We start from the raw sequence: 6,731 nt of genomic DNA on the forward strand, positions 1-6,731 counted from the left end.
GGGCTGCGGAGGAGCTCCGGGCGTGCCGCTGTCCCGGTTGAGTCAACAGCAGTTCTTCCCCCGACGCCGGCAGCAACGAAATTAACTCCCGGGAGTCAGAAACCGAAATGTTTTCCTAATCGGGGCGTAGGAGAAGGGCGGAAACGGTAGCCGAGTGGTAGCTACATGAAACTAACATGCACTCCCCCGCCTTTTAATTCCTGTTTTCATAAAGGCAGAGAGATTTGGTGAGGGAGGGAAATGTGTTTTCTCCGGGAAGGCAAACTGCTCTGGGGAACAGGGAGCACCAGGGGCGAGGGCGTCCCGCACGGCCTCCGTGCCCGCCTCAGACGGGGCCGTGGGAAACGCGACCCGCTCGTAACCCGAAGTGTGATCGCAGCGGCACGACCGGCCGCCGCTGGCGGCTCACGGGGCGGTTTAGAGGCTTCTCGGAACGGAAACCGTGCGTTTTCAAACGTCGGATTTTAATTAATGGATGCGCTTTAAGGCAGTGCCCGGTTTCGAATTCTCATAGAGTTTGGTACGGAAATTGGATGTGCTTTTCTCCTGCGTAGCGTTACCATGAAAGAATATTAATTCCTGCGCTTCCCTCGACTTCACTGAGCTGGCCGGCAACACAGAATCGGATTCATGACATGAAGACTGGTTAAATCAGTACTGTGTATTTTTCTTGTGGGCTTATCAGAAGGCTACTAGCTTTTATGGTTCACGGCTATTAGTTTTTGCTACCTCTGCTTGCTTTTAGTTTAATTCGGACATTTGGCAGCCGTGGTTTTAGTGTAAAAATAGTTATAGATGTCAGCGTTACAGCCAGGCAGTTGTTGATCCCGCTCAGGAAAGGCAGAGCACCGCGTTACAGGCAGGCTCTCGGCCGGCGGTCCGTGAGGCGGGTGCTGCCACGGCCGGGCTGCGCTGCACCGCGCTGGGCGCTGAGGCCGAAATTCGGTTGCTTCTAAACGGCGTTCATTTTATTTTAGAGGGGACAGCCGAGACTCCCTAACCGCATGCTGGTTTTGCTCCAAATGTGTTACTGGGATACGTTTAGACTGACGGTGTAGTTCAGATTGCTGGAGTCTCGTCATCTGACTCTTTGACATCACCGAAGTGATGAATAGGCTGAAAGACTACTTTAATTCTTCTGTTTATCACGGATTTGCTTTCCAGAAGTAGGGCAATACGAGGGCAATGTCGAGTTCCCTTCTGACTGGAAAGGGATAAGAAGGCTGTCCTGGGCTGCTGTAGTCAAATCCTCCAGCCAGATAAACCCGGAGATAATACTCCTCTGCCTGGATACAGGAAAATTCTTCTCCGTTCCTACATTTTCAAATTCGTTGGCAACGGATTTCCCCCCTGTTTATTGAATATGAAACTGGAGCCCTTACACAGACCTTTAAAGTGTCCTGCGGATGACGACAGGATCGGGTCCGTACCAGGCACTGCTTCTCGGGAGAATGTAACCTTAAAGGAAATAACTGCTGGGCATTCCAGTGCAGCTAATTAAGGCCGGCATTTTATTTTCCGTATTTAAATACTGATTCGCAAAACTGCTGGAAAAAATATGGCATAAAACCTTGTAATAAAATCTAAAATGTCAAAGACTAATTAATTAGAGATGTGCAAGTTGCTAATCCTCTGATATACGACATTTGCTACCAAAAGCCTGAAAGTAGTTTCCATAAACAATAAAAACCACTTAATCAACAGTTTGCATTTAATTCTTTTTTTTTTTTTTTTCCTGTAGCAAATGCACCCGAAAACTGCACATTATTTAGAGAGACGATTATAGAAAATCAGTTTGACTGTTTCTAAAGCTATCAGGTGCGCCATGGTATTAGTCAACTGTGAAATATTTTGCTGTCTTTGGAATTTAAGAAGAAAAAACCTGTCAGTGTTGTTGAATATGCATCCATTAAATAGTTTATTTTTAGATGCTTGGTAAAACTTGTGCTACTTCCAAAATACAGCCACAGAGCTGAGACTCTCATGCACGTTTCCCGTCTGCAGAGCTCAGACGGTGGTGCACACTTTACACGTGCAGAATGGGCTAAACCTGGCACTCCTGGCAAACAAACCTGTCACATACTTTGGAATCAGGGCTGGCTTGTCACTGTGTTGCAGGATAATAACACTGCTCAAAGGCCTGTATTTATTTTCTCTTTTGCCTGTATGTTCTGGGCCCATATTCGCACCTAAAATGTTAACGTTCTCAAATGGGCAAGTTTTCCTCGTCTTTCTTTCTGGCCTTTCACACCACTTGCAGTTGTTTGCACTCTCATTACTGTGAACTTTCTCCATCTACTACACTTGATACCGAAACTCACCCACTGACTTCTACGAACCCCCTCACTCACTGCTTTAGTAGGTAGTCGATGATTACAGAGTTATTCTTGAAGTCACGTAGGCTATTTAAATATCAGCTATAAGCAAGGTGGGAGACGGGCAGAGAGTACATGAGAGCTCCCCCCAGATGCCCCCAAATCCTCCCCATCAGAAACCCCAGATACGCTGCTGTTTAGTAAGCTTCTCAAATGTTTAAAGTTATCTTAGGCCAGAGTGAAAACATTGGTGTTATAACGACTAAAGACTGAAATGTTTTGCTGTCTCAGAAACAAATAAGTTTAATGCAATTTATTTTTCATAGTTATGGTGAAAACAAATAAAGCCATAGAAATTATTGAATAATTCTTCCGCAACACATTCGAAAGCATGGAAGACTCACGAAAGAGAAAGAAAAAAGTCCTTGTCTCATTTTGTATCTCAATTTTAAACAATGCATGTCTCAAGTGAATATTTACGGGTTGTTAATAGGCTAGTACAAATTCTAGAAGACACAACAAAAATTATCTGCAGTCTATTCACAAACCTTTGCCATGTCTCAGTGTTTGGGGATGGGCGTACGGACTGCCTTCACCACCCTTGAATAGAACTCTATTGTGTGGGCTTGTTCCATTGGGATCAATGGGACGACATGTGCAATGAGATGCTAATGAACACCAGAAACGATGGTAAAATCTGGCCCGGCTAAGGCATTAAGGCTGTTTTTATAAATCACTTCTGAGTCTCTTGCTATACTGCTTTTAGCTGAGCTGTTGAAACTTCAAATGTTCAGGGAGGCTTTACTACATAAAATAAGTTTTTTGCATCATTTAAATCACATTTTCCTACCCTTACAATTTGCATCACTCTCCATTCTCATCTTGTTTAAAGCTGCAGCTGAAATGAGGCAGTCCGTTTTCAGTGGCAATTGCACCGTTAATGTAAATGTGGTTCCACAAATGGAAAATAAAATACACTGGAGGAAAATAACATCGAGCACAAGTAAAAAAGAGAATGATGGTCAGAAAGCAGGCGCACAGGAAAGGATAGCATTGGCAGCGTCTAGCCCAGTGGTCATTGCCCCACCACACCTGCAGAACCCCCCCCCCCAGCCTTCAGAAATGTTACTACCCCCCCCCCAGTCTTCAGAAATGTTCATGTCTCGCACAAGGGGGACAACAGCCTAGGCCCATCTCAGAGAAGAGTAACTGCAGGGGGAATTCTGCTAGGCGAGTGCTTAAGGCCAGGCACAGGCCTGCTGCGCTGCGGGACACTGGTGGCTGCAGGGCCCATCAGCGCCCTTTCTTGGTCCTGCAAGTTCTTCAGTCTGGACGGGAAAACCTACAAACCTATGGACATAACACTGGGAGCCCGTGATTCTCGGGAGCTTGGAGCAGGCTTAGAAGTGCTCAGACACAATAGTAATGAGGATCATAAAAGTCCCACCTCCTTAAAAGACAGAGAGAGGGAGAGAAGACTAGGTCCACCAACACCATCTTTTCTCATCAGCTTATGGCAAAGGTTAATTATTAACTATTGAAACACTGACCAACTGCGGTGTTTGTTTGCTTATTATGAGGCCTGTCAGGGCCAGAACCAAACCTTACTGAAGCTGACTGATGTCTCTTGGTTTCAATAGACTCAGAGGTCAGGCCCCTAAAATTCAAATTGCCAGTGCAGTTCCTTGCAATAAAGAACCAGTGAGTACTGTAAGGAAGGGCTTAATTACTCCAATGAGATCATTTAGTTTTTAAACAAAAATGCTTTAATTGGGGGCAGGCCCTTTCCTATTTGTTTCCCAAGGAGGAAATTGATTAGCAAATTGTTAATAATAAGATCTTAAGAGAGCCCATGCCAACCAGAGACACCAAGCTCAGCTAAGGAAGCTCACAGTTTCTTTTCAGCCACTGATGCTGAGCAAAACTGTTTTCAGGGAAGGACCTGTGAGTGACAAGCAAGCCATCTTCTCTAGTTTGCTAATACCGCTTCTATAACCATTTCACCGGTTATCCTTTTGCACCTGAGCCAAAAGTGCGTGTCCAGTAGCAGCAGTTTCCTGTATCCAGCTCTAGCCTGAAGCCACCATCTCTCTTTCTTTGTCAGGAAGACGGTTCCTTGCAGGGGTGCTTAGCTGGGTCCCTGGTAAACCTCTACCTTCACAGGGAACTCAGTGGCTTGAGATGCTGTCAGCAAATTTAATTTGGAGAGGAAATACAGGGGACATGAGTGATTCCTGGGTGGAGGTGCCCCAAGTCCTCTGCCTGGCCTTCGGAAATGCTGCTGGCTGGGAGCGTGGGATGGAATGGGATCTCAGGAGTTACAGCCCCTTCTCAACCAGTTTGTGCACAGCAAAACAAGCAGTCTGAAATGCTCCTATGACACTCCCTTTTTTCTTTCAGATATTTTGTATACTCGGGGGAGGCGAGAGCTCTAAGGTTCTTCCAGGCACAGAGAATATCATTCTGGAGTGGGATGACATGCACACAAAACAAGGAAAATCCTTTGCCTCTTAATCGCCAGAACACCATTTTGCACAAAGGTCAATAAATATTTTATCTCATCTGCTCATCAGTAGTGCAGTGTCCTTGTGGAAACATCAGTGGTCTGTAACTCTCCCTAACAATTATTACCTGTAGTTCAGTGAGACCATCAGACCCAAAAAAAGATGGATATGTCGAGATGTGCAAAACCTTCACTGAGGGGAGTACTGTGGTACTGTAGGTACTGTAGGTAAGACAGAGGGGAAAGACTGGGCAACAATACAAAGTAAAGGGGAAGAAGCAAGAAATTATACATATTTTTAGTTTTATAGCTCTATGACTGATGTTCACAGCTGCAGTGGGAAGTAATTATTTTTACCACTTCTGAAAATGAAATTAAATTTAAAACGAAGTTCATAGGTATATATATTTTGTGTTGTCTTCTCTTCTTCATATTGGCTTTGTTACTAAGTGAACCTCTTCTCCACACCTGGCAGGCACCCAAAATGGATAATCAATGTGTTGCAGTTCCAGATTTTGCAGATATTGCTACCTTTTTCCTAAATTGCAGAGGCCCAGTCTTGCATCATTCGTGTATGTGAACTATTCAGAACTCCCTAAAGATTTGGGGAGCATAGAGAGACCTGATAGCCTCCCCAGTTTTCAGTATTTTAAGGGTTTCCACCTATCTGAAATCCTATAGAGTCACTTGTAAACTGCAAAACTTTGTGACTTATCAAAATCACCAGAATTCATACACTTAGTTCCTTTAATCTGGATATTCATGGCACCCTTTCCCACGTATTTTTATTGAAGTAAGACTTGGAGTCGCAAAAATGGCAAGTTAACAAAATATTAGCTCAAACTTGGCCCATTTTATTCATGATAATAAAGACCCACTGGGCTTCATACTGGCTTACTCTGGTATTAGTAGATTAATATTGAATATATTGACTTCAGCTAATACTCACTCCATGCCTTTTAAAGGTAAAAGTAAATGGAAATAATTAAAATAATATCTTTGATATTTTAGCAACATTTCAGTTTCCTTCAGCCTATTTCATGAACTCTGAAATTTCATTTCTGGGCTGAAAATTGTAAAACAAATATACACTTACTGCAAACAAAAAAATCGCTTAAAAGATATTCTGCAGGGTATGAAAAGTTTTCCTTTTTTTTTTTTAATCTGGTTGTATATGTTCCTGTCCCTTATAAGTCATAGCAAACAATATAGTATTCCGCAAGAGCTTTTACCCTAGTGAGCAGAAAGACTGAACAAAAGAATGAATTAATTAATTAATGGATGAATGTATTAAAAAAAGGCTCCACCTGCTCTGCTCCAAAAATCTCTCACTATACTACAGAGAGGTTTGTTACACTGACTAATATTAAAGCCCTCCTCTTCATTTTTGAGCAATACGATTTGTTCACATTTGGAGTGATTGCCAAAACGCAAACTATGTAACATAGACTGTGCTTTTACCGATGCGTCTAATACCAGGAAATCACCACTGCCATTGCCCTAAAGGCAACAAGGGAGGCAGTCTATCAAAAATGGAAGGGGAAAAAGCAGATTTTTCTGTTGCTTTATCAGAAATGCCTAGCACACTTGTTTAACTTAAGGCCTTGCCTTGCCCGCATGAACAGTTCGCTTACATGTGAAGAATTTGACTTAATATGAGCAAAGGCACTCTTTCAAGAATTTTATGCCTTTGTGTTCTAAACCCAGTGACGCTTCCTTGTCTTCCAACAACAGACAAGAAATATTGTAACAAACTGCGTGAGAGAGGACCTTGATTTGCCTACCAAATCCCAGCAGAGATTGCCACAAGTTCGCAGAAGGGCTGCTCTAAAAAGAGAAACAGGAAAGCCACGATACTTCTGTCTTCTTGTCGGGGGCTATACCAGAGCCCCACCGGTGGTACCGAAGGGAAA

This window comes from Pygoscelis adeliae, unplaced genomic scaffold (assembly GCF_000699105.1).
Source record: "Pygoscelis adeliae isolate BGI_AS28 unplaced genomic scaffold, ASM69910v1 Scaffold172, whole genome shotgun sequence".
NCBI classification, from domain to species: Eukaryota; Metazoa; Chordata; class Aves; order Sphenisciformes; family Spheniscidae; genus Pygoscelis; species Pygoscelis adeliae.